At 30.3% G+C, this 16462-nt stretch overlaps 1 protein-coding gene across 1 annotated transcript in view; it reads left to right on the top strand.

Annotated features, from left to right (window-relative positions):
* The window catches only part of LOC148277301 (fibrillin-2-like), a 155537-nt gene that overhangs the window by 79718 nt on the left and 59357 nt on the right, over window positions 1-16462 (top strand). The window lies entirely within an intron of this gene.

The raw sequence follows: 16462 nt of genomic DNA, 5'->3' as shown, positions 1-16462 counted from the left end.
GGAAAATATTTTATTTTATTTATTTATTTATTTTATTAACATAAACGGCAAATCTGCCTTTTACAAACATTTATAATATTAACATATTTGGCTTAAATTTTTTAAATTTTTTTTTAAACATGAATTTTAAAAACAAGATTTATAAAAAAAAGAAAAAAAATCAAACCAAAAATTATACAAGATTTATATTTTAAAAAATAACCTTAAAAATTATACAGCATATTCAGTAGAAAGTTTAAATAATAAAACATTCTACAGTAAAACAACAAGAAAATCATAAGTACTGTTTCACACAATATTCCAAAACTACTATTTTCATTTATTTATTAATTATTTATCATGTTATTTATTGCATTGAGCCGGCGGTTGACAAGACAAATGTCAAGAAAAGAAGTCGCCGTAGTAATTGTAATAAATATTCACTTTTTTGTATTAGATACTCCTTACTTTTTTGCAAATGCAATATATTGTATTCTTTTTTTATAGTAAACGCCGACTTTTCGCATGTGAACTGTATATATTTACGAGGAAAACAAAGAACAAACCGACACGAGCGTTGAATTAGAGATTACACACGCGGTGACTTATGACTGCAATAACTTTTTTTTTTTAAATTTATTTATTTATTTCAAATTCATTGATAAACCCTTACGGGTTACATACATTTAAAAAAATATTTTTACTTTTAAAATTCACATTCTACTGCTAATAATAATATTTTTAACATCTTTTTTAAAGGTTGTCTGAGTCATTTGTTTAGTTTTGTCTGGTAGCTTATTGTATAATTTCAGTCCATAGTTTATTAGTCTCGATTGTCCTTTTCTCGTTTTAAAAGGTTGTATATGATATTTTTCTGATATTCTCGTTTTTTTTTCAAGTTTTAATTCTTCGTCTACAATTACATCAGTGGCTAATTTATGAATAAATTTTAAGGATTCTAGTTTAAAGAGTTCAGTTACATTTAATTGTTTAGTTTGTTTAAAAAGTTCTTTAGTTACTGTTAGATAGGGAAGGTCATATACTAACATTAATATTTTTTTTTGCTGTCTTTGTAGTCTGTTTATGTCATTTTAATTTCCTGTTCCCCATAGTAGTTGCATATAACATATTTTAGTTTTTACATAGGCTTCATACATTTTTTTTCCTTTATTGGAACAAAGTTTTTGATTTAAAAAAATAGACTCGATAAATTTAAACTTAAGCATGTTCATCATTGTTCATTGTGATCGCTTAAAAGCTTAGCATGTTTTTAAGCACGTCAATAGTTATTTGTGATTGAGCTACTGTTAGCAAAAGGGGTTACTGTCCTGGCGTCAGGTGACAACCGACTGTTAAAAACAAACCAAACAATAAATCTCCTAGTCCGATATGTAGATTGGGGGAAGGATGATCCCAAGTAAATGGGACACACAGCCAGGAGGACCAAGAAGTGAACATAACAGGATAGCAAAGATTTGTTCGCTATTATTTATTTGGATAACCAATACCTAAAAAAATTATATTCGAATAACTAATAGCTAAAATATTTATATTTGAATAACTAATAGCTACAATACTAATATTAAAATAACTAATAGCCACAATATTAATATTTGAATAACTAATAGCTGCAATATTAATATTATAGAAATACAGGGTCTCACAAGTAGCACCGCAGTAATGATCTCAAAAATAATAAAGGGTTTTTCAATAAGGGCGGGTAGATGTTGAAATGAAATAAAACAAGTTGTGTGTGAGGTATTTACATTTTTTTTTTGTATTTGAAAGGCCCATATGTGCCATTAAGTGTGTTATATGACGTAGTTTAAATGCCCGCCTTGGCTTCTGACGGTGGCACGGATCCAAGTGGTTCAATTTTCAATGACTCTTCCGCGTAGATCCGGCTGAATTTGAACGATGTCCTGTGTTATGTTCACCTTTAGGGCATCGGTTGGTTGTGGTTTATTTGCATAGACCTGTGACTTTAAGAAACCCCACAAGAAAAAGTATAGCGGGGTCAAATCGCATGACCTTGGTGGCCAATTCTGATCACCCCTGCGAGAGATAACCTTACACTCAAATCGTTCATGCAGAATGTCAATCGTGGAGTACGCTGTGTGGCACGTAGCGCCGTCCTGCTGGAACCATTTGTCAAAAATATAACAGTACTCGTAATAAGTAGTAAACTAAATCCAAGATTTAAAAAAGGCACATAACTCGGAAAGCAAATGCCCCGCGTTAATATGATTATTCTTCAATAAATCACTTTTTTACATTTTTATATCACTTTTTTAAAGTTATAAAGGTCTATGAAATACTGTCCGGTAAAAAAAATCCAATTATTAGTACCATAACAAATATTTTTAAATTTGTAATTTTGAATTCCCGCAAAAACAGTAATTCCATAGGCCACGCCCCTAATACATCACGATTCAAGTTTTTTTGTTCCCGCCGATTCAAATTTGTTTGAAAAATTGTCACGCATCTTGACGTCACAACTGCCAAGTGTGGCACATGTTTGGCACATGTCGCGTTTTTCTACGAACGTATTTTTATTGAATTTATTTTTTATATTTATGTATGAAAACATTTCTCCACAATATCCATATTGATTTTTTTAAAAATACAATTAATTATTCCAAATCCATTTCATATATTTTTATCGGTATTCGTAGTATGTGATATTTGCCTATTGAATTTTGCATACAATGAGGAAGTACAGTGGTTTTATTATTAGATAAAATATTCGGTAATTAAGCTAAACAAAATGGTATTTTTTTTATGTATTCTATTATCAGCGATATAATTTTTTAAAGTTTCTCAAAATTGAAATTACTCCGCGTGTGACGTCACACGTTCTCTTTGGTGAGTTTTGCTGAATTGTGAATTGGCTTGACGTAAACCGTAAATCTACCACAGTGCTATCATTGATTGATTCAGAAGAACTAGTAACATAGTCGTTCAAAGTAGTTTGTTTTTAGTAAAATAATTTTTATTATTGTTTTCATCCATTTTCTAGAAACTTCGCCGTGCAATTTAATGCTTTCATTTTTACAGCGCACAACAAAACTTTTTTTAACTAAAACTTCCCGTAGCACTGAACTTTCTCGTTAGATGAAATAAGAGGAGTATAAAGAAGATAGTTATTTCCAAGAACTTTTGGATAAGCATTAATAGACCGCCTGCATAGTAATTCAGGACAGTTAATTGCACCAGAGGCTATTTTTAACTAACAAATATAGAAGTTATTTTACTATGTTTTTGCGGAGGTAGAAGGCAATGTTTTTAACGTATTTGAATGTATTGATCAGACAAAGTAATATTTCAAACGGAAACTCATGTCCCAACTTTTTCAAATTTAAAAAAACATATTTTCAATACGTGATATCTGCAAGTTGTACATAAGAGCCAACTGATGCATATTCTAAGTTGCTTATCTGGAAACTACAAAGATTTTCACTGACATGTTATAATTGCTACTACTTAATATATTTCGAAGTTGATTCAACTCTCTGTAAGAGTCTTCACTTCAGTGAGAAGTTAATTGTTTTGGTCGATAAAAGCTTAGCGGTTTATAACGATAACTAATTGGCGCTACATCAATGTGTTAACAGCTTTTTGAAATATTAATCTCACAAAGAACTCCCGCTTATGAATCGTTAAATTTTATAGGTACCTATTTCCTACTGTGAGTGGAATGTAAACATAAAAATCGATTCAAAGGAAACATTTACATCGAGGCGTATGAAATGTTGTTAAAAAAATGAATTGATTGAATACTCATGCACTAGTTAGCAAAAGTTAAAAAATGCTTCAAAACTAGTATTTCGAGGAACGCCTGTATCAAGGGAGATAACATTATACTATGAATAATATAATATATTTTCGCCTGGCACTTTCAACGAGTTTTATATATGTACGAGCTGAACCCGGCAATGCTTTGGTTTTGCTAGATTTTAGTGCATACTCGTATATATATTAAATGATCACAATCAAAAGTTTGATATCAATTATTGTATTTACTCCAAATGAGATATGTACGTATGCATAATTATTTTTGTGTTTTGGTTTACATAAATTATGAGTACATAGAATTATGATAAATAGGTCTTCGAACATTGTTTTCCTGTCACTGTCTTACTAATGCCTCCCCGATACTGTGCAAAAAAGACAACTGCATGCCAGACCTTTTGTTTGAATAGACAAAATCGACGTTTCGTCGTCCTGTTTTCCGCACCTCAAAACTGAACCGATTTTGTTATTTTTTTAGACAGAGTATCAGAATGAAATTTTCTGTATCGGTACGTTTTTTTTATTTTTTTATTTAAATCTTAAAGTAGGGCACACATATCATACATATTGTTATGTGTGTTCTAATAATAACATTGCAAATATATTTAATTTATAAATTGTTTATCACATATGTCTTGACCATTATTTTAAATTTTGATATGTTTTTTCTTTATAAATATTTTTTTCCATTTCGTAATACTTTTTAATTGCTTTAAATAAAATTGAATTTTGTGACTTTGCCTTTTTCCTAGATGGAAGTCTAATTTTGTTCTTTTCTCTAGTATTGTGATCGTGTTCATGCTGGTTCCGATCAATTTTTTTCCGAAATTCTGTTTTTTTATTAGAGTTTATAATTTTATGAACAAATATCATTGTATTGTAAAATATTCTTCGTTTATATGTCAATAATTTCATTTCATTTACCATCGACTTTACCCTCGTATTAACATTATATTTACACGAAACCTGTTCAAAACACACTAATATTTCTTTAAATTACAAAAAGGCTGATTTTGATTCAATTATTAATCAACTTTCTAAAACTGACTGGACTTTTTTAAATAATGATAATACAGAAACATCTATTTGCCATATGTATGACATAATTTTTAATTCTATAGATAAATTTGTCCCCAAGTATCAACTTAAAATAAACTATCCAAAGTGGTTTACCGCTGAACTTAAAATTTTACTAAATTCAAAAAAAGTACTACACAAAAAATTTAAGCAAAGTCGGAGTATTCATGATTATCAGGAATTTTCCAAAACAAGAAACGAATGTAAAACACTCTCCAAGATATGTTTTAAATCGTATGTAAAAAGTATGGAAAATTCGGCGTTAAACTCGAACAATCTTTGGAACTACATAAAAAAAATTAAACAATTCTCATTTCGAATATCCAAGTGCTATGCATCTAGATGGAAAATTAGTGAATGGCACTGAAAATATTGTTAACCTTTTTGCAAATTTCTTTAAAGAAGTGTATGATGAACCTATTCCAGACGATAAGATTCCAACCTTTACTTTTGATAAAACAATTACGCTTTCAAACTGTCAAATTAATATGTTGTCTTGTAAGAAGAGACTACTCTCTTTAGATGAAAATAAATCAGCAGGTCCTGATAATGTTCCGCCTATTTGTCTCAAAAAATGTGCCTCAGTTATAGCTGAACCTCTCACCACGTTTTTCAATAAACTATTATCAATGGGATGTTTTCCCTCCAAATGGAAATCTAGCTATATAACTCCAATTTTTAAAAAGGGGGACGACTCAGATATTAAAAACTACCGTCCTATATGCATCCAATCAGTCATACCCAAACTTTTTGAGTCACTCATACTTGACCAAATTCAACATGATGTCTCAAATATAATAGACACTAAACAACACGGTTTTATAAAGGCGCGGTCAACTGCCACAAACCTAATGCTTTACCATAATTACATATCGGAAGCCTTTAATGATAAAAATCAAGTTGATAGTATATACACCGATTTTACTAAGGCGTTTGACAAAGTCTCTCACAAAATATTACTAAGTAAGCTGTATGGTTTGGGTTTTCGTGGAGCTATCCTTGATTTGTTTCGAGCCTATCTATCTGACAGGTCTCTATTTGTAAAAATCAAAAATGTAAAATCAGACTGTTTTTCTGCCTCTAGTGGTCTTCCATAAGGCAGTCACCTAGGGCCTGTTCTTTTTCTAATGTTCGTAAATGACATTACATCCTGTTTCCGTGATGTCGAAGTTTTGCTTTTTGCGGACGATATTAAAATATTTAAAAAAATATCGGACATTAATCATTGTGAAACTCTGCAATCAAATATTAATAATTTGTATAATTGGTGTAAAAAAAATAATTTATTTCTTAATATTCAAAAATGCAAAATTATGACATTCTGCCGCAACAGGAATCCCATCGTTTTCACGTATAAAATAAATTCTTCACCATTAGAAAAAGTTACAGAGATGACAGACTTAGGTATTCTTTTTGACGAAAAACTGAGTTTTATTAAACATATACAAAACATTACAAATAAGAGCATGAGAACCTTGGGATTTTTGCTGCGAACGATACGGGATTTTGAGTCTATAAACATAATGAAAACATTGTATATTGCCCTAGTGCGAAGTCAACTCGAGTATAACTCAGTTATATGGTCACCGCATTACAGGGTTCATGTTAAGGACATCGAAAGAGTTCAGCATAAATTTTTGCGTTTTATCAATTTTAAATTAAGTATACCGATTGAATACATAAATTACTCATACTTAAATGATTATTTAAACATCCAAACATTAGAAAACAGACGAAAATTAAATGACTTGCTTTTTTTGTTTAAAATAATAATGTCGATGTTCGATTGTTGTGAACTTATCAATTTGATTAATGTGCGAGTGCCTGGTCGAGTTACCCCATGTAATACTTTGTTCTACTGCGGTCCATCATCGACCAATTACAGCGCGAATTCGCCAGTAATGCGGATGCATGTACTCGCGAACCAATATGCTAACAACATCGATGTCTTTAGAGTGAGTCTTGTAAATTTTAAATATCAATGTATATGTTCCTTATCAAATAGAACTTAGTATTCTGTTCATATTGTATTTTATAACATTATGTACCTAGCTGCTTTAAACCTTTAATTGTATTTCTTTAGCTTATTAAAAAAAATAGATATATATGTATATATATTGCTTTATTATTTTTTTTTTTTTTTTCTTAAACCAACTTAACTTTTAAACACAGTTCTATATTTTATTAGTTTATATTGTTTTTTTTTTTTTTAATTTATGTTGTTAATACGCTCATCTTTTTATTTTTATACCAACTATACTTCTTAACACTGTTCCTATATTTTATTTCTTTATATTGTGTTTTTTTTTTTTTTTAATCTATATTGTTTATAAACTCATCTTCTTTTTTTATACCAACTTTACTTCTTAACACTGTTCTATCTTTTGTTGCTTTATATTGTATTTTTTCAATTTTATGTTGTTTATACACTTATATTTTGTAAAACTTTCATGTATGTAAAAGCCTTATGGGCGTGAAAAAATAATAAAATAAATAAATAAAAATATCTGTTTTTTTCAAAATGATTCTAAAGGCTTTATTTTGTAATACAGTTAGTTTATCTATGTTTTCTTTGTTTGATAAAAATAAAATGCTACTACAGTAGTTAACGTGTGGTTCAATAATTGCTTTGTAAATAGTTTTGCAAGAGTCGTTTTACGTTTTTTAAAAGGGTATATTTGTATACCGTGCGCCCGAAGACAGCAGATAAAACTGTGCTTTTTTACGGGTTTAGATAGTTCTAGTTCCTATAATAAACTTTTTTTAAAACGAATCTAAAGGGACACATCTATGTGTTGAAGAAAACGCTGCTCTAGTGCAATAATCCAGAGAGAAAATACGGGAATTCGTTGGTATGGAGAAAAGTCGGACCGCGTTTTCTCTTAAGATTAAACATTTTTAAGTATACTTATAAAACTTTAATAAAAAATCTTCAGTAAAAACTGTTCGGATAAACGTAAAATAGATGTTGTAACTTTTCATTTGTAAGTAGGTACCCAGGTAGTTGTTTATGATTGAATTCCAAAACTTAAAATAATTCGTTTTCAAATATGGAATTTACGTAGTTACCTAGGTACTTGTAAATGGTTAAATTCAAAAACTTTAAATAAATTATTTTCAAATATATATATTTTTTTGCAAACGTCAATCTTTGTTCTTTTCACTCACAGGGGTGCACTCTATTCAGGAATGCGATTTTTAAAAAAATATTGAGTGTCAGCTAATATTATTTTAGTGTTACCCAAAATCCAGTTAAAAGAAATTGAAATAAGTAGAAATTATAATTAATTTAAGAAAGAAATGCTAGTCCGTGACACCAAGGATCGTTTCCATTTAAAAAATGAATTGGTTGAAAAAATTTTCATTATGATTTTTTTTAAGTTTACCGTGAGGAATGTTCCTATAAAGTTTTGCGGTCTGGCCCTGAAACACCTTGTATAAAAAATCAATATAAGAAAACGGATGTCAAGTTGGGGTAAAATGGGATTGGCTTGCCTACTACATACCGCACGACGCATCTGAAAGGAAAAATTGCTCGTTACCGAACGAAAAAAACTGCCCAAAGGAGCTTTTTATAATCTGGTATCCTTGTGCTTAAAGAAAACAATTCAGAATTATGTACCAAAATACACCATTTTGAGAAATCGCAATTGCGAAATCATGGAAAAATCTGATTTTTGTGTTTTGGAGGTTTTATGTATAGAACACAATTCATTGATATTATGTATATTTATACTGTATATTATTATTTGTATAGGATTCATCGAATCTCTTATAATCGTCAATAAAATTATAATTCTAAATATAAATCAATAACTATATAATAAAAATCAATAATTAGTAAATTAAACCAATCAAACAAATAATTTTGAATCACGAACACAATTCAAATCAACAAACTAAAATCAATAAATTAAAATCAAAATTAATAAATACGAATCTAATGCTAAGCTCTTTCCAAACATCCTGTGCTTGACAAAATCTTATATTTTTTTTGTTGTGCAAAGCCTGAATTTCAACAAGTACCTTACTGTAGGATCGTATGCAATTTAGGCGTATGCATATTTAGCATAATTTTTCATTATGGTGGAATTAAATACATCGCGCGAATGGATTTTGAACCTTTTAGAATTTTTAGCGGCTAGCTTGAATAAAACAAAGAACTGTGGGGCGTGATAGTTTGTTTGTTGTGTGAAATGTTTAAAAATAGGCAAGTACGTACCTAATCTAAGCTCTTATTTTTCTAGGATTTTACCTTGCGGTTCCTATATATGTAGGTACATAATGTATAGTACAGTCTGGACGTGTTAGAGCGTAAAAGTGACACAAAAGAGTCTTATAGAGGGAACGGGTTTTTTTCTTTTAAGGTAGAATCAAAAACATTCATGGCTCACCTCACTTCTCGGATTACGAAACTGGTTCACGAAAAACGCTGGCAAAATATTCACACGTGAAAAAAAACGTCATAAACGAAAAACGATAAGTCATACGAAGAAAAAAAAGGATTTGATTAGAATTTCTCCATTATTAGTACAATAGTTCTCCGTATTCAGGCGGATGAAGAATTCAATTCTGCGTGGGATATCGAACCAGAACACTGAACCCGCGTTACAATGGGAAGTAAACAGAATTTTCATCAACCGTTTTTTTTTTTAATATGTTTTTTTACGATACACATACATTATTTAAAATTACGTTTTTTACTTTGTTTTTTCTTTTTACTTTTTTCGGTTTATTTATTATTAGGTTTTTTTTTAAAGAAATATTTGCGTTCTTATGATTTACCCAAATATTTCATTTTAAGGGCCATTTTAAAACGAGTTGTAAATAACTCAGTATTAGAAAATGGTAATCAATGGGATTCGAACCACAGATCTTTAGTCCGTGAGTCTGAGACACTAGTCACATGACCAAAATCTTATATCTTGTATCTTACTATGTTTTAAAAAATATGTTTTTTGCTATGCATGTATATTTTTTTACTATGTCTTTAACTATGTATTTTGATTTTACTGCGGATTTTATTGGGTTTTAAATATGTTTTTACTATGTCTTTTGCTATGTATTTTACTGGGTTTTTTAATATATTTTTACTACATTTTTTACTATGTTTTTCACTACGTTTTTTACCTTTATTTATTGTTTTTTATGTATTAATTACGGTTTTTTTGTTTTTTTTTTACTAGCATAGAGCTGGGTAAATAAGACAAGTTAGATAGTCAAAGTTGCTCTGTATACGAGTAGATGTATAATTTTATGTATGGAATATGAATTTAATAAAATCAGATGCGTCATTGTTCTACGGACAAGACATGGACAGGTCATAAGCCCTGTAGATGCCTAGACTTCTATATCACCTTCTCTAAAATATTCTTCATCTCAGTTGTAATAAGTTAATATTAACAGATTCCTAGGAAGTTGAATCCAGTCCTTGTCCAAAGAAATTTGGGCAAACTCAAAATATTGTTTTTAGTAATAACATATTATAAAAATTGTAGTCAAACAAACTTTTTTCAACTGTTGTTCCCACATGATTAAAAAAAAAACAGTTAACGATGGTGTTAGCTTCTAATATAATGTGTCCTATCAACACGGTGGTTTTATATTTTTGTGCAACGCCCGTCTGAAAAATGCATAGATTTCTTAAAACAATTGGGAGATAAGTGATTTCACAAGTGCGGGCGAAAAAATATTCAGACGACATAACACGATTATTCAAATAGTAAGAACAGCAATAAAATAAAATAAATATTTTAAAAACATACATCTTTATTCTAATACATATTATGTATTATTTTAACTACAGGTTTGATGAAAAGAGTCCATATCCATAGCCCGCTGAACCTATTTATTTCTCGAGTTAAGTTCAAACTGCGATAAGCAATGGGCTGGGCTATATTTAGTTCCTATAAGTTTTGTATAGTTGCATCCAATTAAAAAGTCTTCAAAACTGTCAAAACACAACAGCAGCCATAAATATTGTGTAGCCAAGCACGTCAAAGTATATTAAACCACTAAATACTTAAATACCTGGGATGATTTATGCTCTCCCTAACTCTTTCAGAGAACATTATTCTTCGCGCGAACCAAAATATTTCAAATTGCCAATATCGGCGTCAATTTTCAAGAAGGAAATATTTACCTAAGGTTTAAACTTAAAATATCGACGCCGATGGTTAAAAAGGTAAAAAAAATCATAGGGAGTGAAGTGCATTTTTAATACTCATACACTAAACAAATTATTAAAGCATTAACTTTGTGGTCAAACATTTTACTAAATGCTAATAAATATTTGCATATATCAGGGGCGAATCGTTCAAATAAGCGATTATGTACAGCTTACCATCATATTTGACTTTCGATAATAAAGTTTTATAGTAGCTATGTTTATGGTAAAATGAATAAAACAATTCTTATATTTTTTGTGTTTGAAGCACTTATTTTATGGAACATTATTATTAAATACATTAAAATCCTCTCCCTAAGTCTACACACAAACCCCCTCTCTTCTCTACCTCCGTAGCCACGCCCACTCTACCTTCACTGTGAAAATTTTATACATGTTATGTTAGTTTGTAATTAACCCTGAAGAAGGCATAGTATTGCCGAAACTAGTTGGTTGACAAATTATAAAAAATATAAGTGGTACATAAAAAGTGATTTTATTTTATTTTAATGTATTAAAACTATTCTTATTTATTATAAATCCCCACCACCGTTTATATCTTCCTACCAAAAAATATCTATAAAGTACGCCCAGCCCGTTCTCAGTGAACGATGAAACTGGCCGATTACCTCAGCTTATTTCTTCATACAAAAAATACACTATATTTTACATCTTTTACTCAGTCAGATTTTTTAGTACTAAAACAAGCTTGTAGATTACAAATATTATTTGAAGATTCTTTATTTGAAAACTAGTATATCAAGTTTCTGAAGAACTATTATTCTTTGATAAAATTTCGTCGACATATTATGTGTCACATAGGACAAGTGGCGTTCGAAGTGGCCATTTTTGGCATTTTTCATTTCAAAAGGAATCGGCCAGTGCTCAGTGTTGACATTTCGATCATAGTGGAAATATCTGCTAAATGTCATTGTGTTATTTTGTAACAAACTTTTGTACAGGTATTGAATTAAAGTAGTATATAATGAAGCTAGGTTTATCGCGAAGTTAATTATAATTGGTGTATGAGTTGATTTTCACAGAACCACAGAAAAATAGCCAGTTATATTACTCATATATTATGTACTCGTACTTATATGTAGGTACAAATTTACGTTTTTTTTGTTGATTACCTATAAAATAAATCACTGCTCGCTACTGGTATAATAAAACCACTTAATAAAACTACTTTTCGTCCTTCAGTTAACGTTGGAAGAACATCAAGAAATTTTGATATTTGTGTTAAAAAACATATGAGATGTCTTCACAGCAACTATTTCTCCGAATTCGCAAACCACCTAATCAATTTGAATCATAACGTTAGTAAAGATACAGGAATTAAAATCTTACATATCAATAAAAAAGGGTTAAAAGTAAATAATATGAAAATATTTCACATTAGGAAGCTTTAAAAAATAATGTTCCTTTAATCAATAATCAAACAACCTTTCAATATAGCCCATTAAACGATGTTCCATTGTAATAGTCACCCTATACCCATTATACTCACCCCCCCCCATCATCCCCTCCTTCTTTTTTCTACTATTTCTCCCACAACATAAAATATTTTCATAACCTAACCAGTGCACGTAAAGGTTGCTTCTTAAAATGCATGGCGTGTTGGTTTTATATTTTTGTACCACAATGGTGAAGTTGTATAGTGGGTTTTGCATGTTGGTTTAATTGGTGTTCTGAAGAAGAGACGGGTACGTCTCGAATCGGTAGACACAAACAAATTAATTTACATATATATATTTTTTTGTTTATTTTTCCGTACATATATTATTTACATGAAAATATAATTACAAAAATACACTTTAGAAGAATACATATTAAAATTAAGCTATTGCATGAATTGGAAAAAATGTATATTTCAAACCTATATTCGATAAACACATAGTTTTTAGGGCGAATAAAGTACAAATTGTTCAAGACGAAGAAAATGATGTAGGAAACAAATCATTTATGGTTTTTAATATTTCTTGTTTTATTGGAGCGATATTATTGACAAGTAGTTATTTATAATATGCTTATTATATCGCGTGCGAAGGAACCCTTCAAAACTTTTGTCGAAGAAAAGAGTGTCGCAAAATCCAGATAAATAACTATGGATTATTTATTTATTTATTTTTATATTTTTTGAAAAGCTTAAATTATAGCGGGCTTATTAGCAAACAGCAGTTTTTTTCAACCAACTAATGAAATACGTGTGTTATTTTTTTCATTTAAGGTTAAAGGCGTTTTCAATAGAAAATGCAATTTCAAAAAACTCTAGATATTCCAAAAACATAAACTACTGTATTTGTACATAAATTACCTTAAATCAAATTAATAGTAAATGGGATACAGGAATAAAAAAGAAAGAGGAAAGGAGGACAGATTAAGGAAGAAAAATGAGATATTTCTTTAGACGTGATTTAAATAGAGATTCTGTCGAAGCTTCATTGATATTAGATGTGAGATGATTTCACAGTTGAGCCACATGGACATTATATGGAATTACAGAAGCAATTATGTCAGTGTTTTTTAACCTGTGGGTCGCGACCCCCGGGGAAGGCGCAAAGCCTCGCTTAGGGGTCGCGATCACAAGCTAGGAATACAATAAAAATACAATCATTTTGCCCATTTATTTTTTTAACAATTATTAAGACCTTTGTTTCATTTTTGAGACGCAAATAAACAACGTCAGTTTGCATATGTGGGGAATGGAAATACTTATTTCACAGCTTCTTTGCCAGCAGTGGACAGTTTTCTTTTTTCTTCAACCAGAGGACACTTATCGATCTTGCCGTTGAAGCAACGACCCGCTCCTAACTTATACTTGATTTCGTGAATAATAATAATACGGTCTTAATAGAAAAAAATAGGAATGAGCCATATTTTCATACAAAAAATGCACCTTCTCTGGCCTCCTTCACAAAACGGGTAAAACATTACTGTATATTTTAAGATTCCTAACCTCCCTTCATATCAAGGGTTTTTTTTTCACATTCGTCTTCTTTTCTTAGTTCTTCTATCTATCTCCTTCCAAACTCATTACCTAATTCCACAATCCTCATCCTAATGATCAACATAATGTACTTTTATTTAAGCTAATACGTGCAAGCCTTATCTCACCATTAAAAACAGCTGTTATCATTAATTGATTAAGTGTTTTCATGTATGTACCCATCACAAGAGGTTTTCTTTTTTTTGCTGTAGTCTTCGCTTATTTTTCTTTATGTGTAATTTCCGCCTTATCATGTATTTCTTTTGTAAAAAAAATTGCAACTTATTAAACATGTTAATTATCTTTTGATACATATTTTTTTTTAATACAAACTTTTTACCAACTCTTCTTTTGACCAGTCTGTTTTTTGACTGGCTGGAAGATGTTGCTTTAAGCAATAATTCCGCCTTTGTACTTATTGTGTTTACTTATATTGAAATAAATAAATTTTATTTCATTAAATAATAGAGGGTACTAGGAGCAAATTTAGAAATCTCCACCGAAAACGGAAAATTAGTTATTGATGCCAAAATAAATTATACAAATAAACTTAAGGACCTGAATAATGGCGTAATTTAAAAACGTCTCTAAATCTTGCATAAACAGATTTCAATTATACTACTTGACACCGCAAAATAAGCATTCTCCGTTGAGTTAGTAAAGGGTAATTAGACATCAAACAATTTTTTTATCAAAGTATTTCGCAAATATTTCAGTAACTCCTTCAATGGAGATTTCCAAGTTTGCTTCTAATACCCTCAATAAATAAATGCGTCAGTGAACAAATCACTGACAAACGATTAATATAATAAAATTAGTGTCCCGGGGTGCCACCAGTTACTCGTAGAAGGGTCGCGTATTAACTCTTAAAAGACTGTGGTAAATAATCCCCTTGCGCGCGGTGATGTAACATCGTGTTACCACTAGTAAAAGACGGTATTCTAAAGTTAGAACATTTGAAAAAAAAAACATGGAGACATACTGTTTAATAATTTTTTTTCTATTATTTATACAAATAAAAATATAATATGTCCCTGTTATAGCAAAATAAATTCAAAATCATAAATACGCCACTAGTATCGCGCGCGTGTGTCCTTCGTCACTGTCATCGACCGACTGAATACTGAATCTGTTTTACGCAACGCCCGCCACAGAAAAGCGTATCTGTCTTCCTTGTTATGAGTTCTATCTTCGTGCTCTCTCTTATACAGATGTGTTGTTGAATTAACGGACATTCATTCTTCGCGTAGCAAAGATAAATATTTTTTGTATTAACATCCAGCATAGTTATACAAATTTTATTTTCCAAATCCGGTGTGAAAATGACCATTTGAAGATTACACAAAACACGAGTTCATCATCAAAAAGAATAAGAGAGATATATCAAGTCTTGTGTCCCATGTCGACTAGTGTGACATCACAGCCACGCAAGAGTTAAAAAAGCTTGAAAAACACTGGATTAGATAAACGCCTTAACTAATCAGAGTATGAAGAATTCCACGAAAACGGGGATTTGCGCGACGCGGTGCGCCCATTACGAATGCAATAAGACGCATCTCGTGCGATGCATTTATCTGGTGTGGGCATCAGAACTATTCTTCAATTGGATGATATGAGAATGAAATTTCAAATCAGCAATTCGCATGCATGACAGTAACAGAACAATAACCGCCTGTTAAATAATAAGATGCATTTGCTTTGTCCAAGAAGAAGGTTAGTGATCCCTAAAATAATATGTTAAAATATGAATGTGCAGAGAACTTAAAAGAGTTTGGTTTTACTTATTGACAACGGATTTAGTCATTTTAAAAAGGACACATGAAAAAGTTGTAGTGGTTACTGAAATTTTGAGAGGAGAATCGGCGTGATCTTGTGATATCATTTCGCTATTTAAATACACTTAAGACAACAATATAACATACACATACCTGTGTATTATATTGTTAAAATGAGGAAGTTTAATTGTTTTTTTATTTGTTAATAGATTGTTAAACTAAACCAATTTTTAAAAAGACATATTTTTATCAGTGCTATGATTTTTTTATAATTTTGTAATTTTTAAATAACTCTGCCAGTGACGTTACAAGAGTTGTTGACTTCTGCTGATTGGTGAGTTGGCTTCCTGGAAAGTGGAAATCTATCACAACACTATTATCATTAGTTCAGTTGGAAGAAATTATGACGTAGTTCAAACTAGTTCATTTTCATTCATTTTTTCTTACATTTTCGAGATACTTCGTAAAACATTTTTTTTATTCAATTTCCTGTAGCACTGAATTTCCTCATGCTTTTGCACCATAATGGGATGTGACGTCTTCGGTAAAATGAAATAAACTATATTTTCTTTTTATAAATGTTCTTAAAACTACAAAATATACAGTGTTTCAATAACTGCCATATAATAACGTAATGAGGAACATTACGAGTTTGAACAGATAAAAGCGCGTATTCAATTACCA

The sequence above is a fragment of the Micrasema longulum genome, unplaced genomic scaffold, assembly GCF_059751315.1.
Source record: "Micrasema longulum isolate JH-2025_06_02 unplaced genomic scaffold, ASM5975131v1 h1tg001054l, whole genome shotgun sequence".
Taxonomy (NCBI): Eukaryota; Metazoa; Arthropoda; class Insecta; order Trichoptera; family Brachycentridae; genus Micrasema; species Micrasema longulum.
Note: the sequence above shows the minus strand (reverse complement) of the source record. Positions and strands in the feature narration are given on the sequence as shown.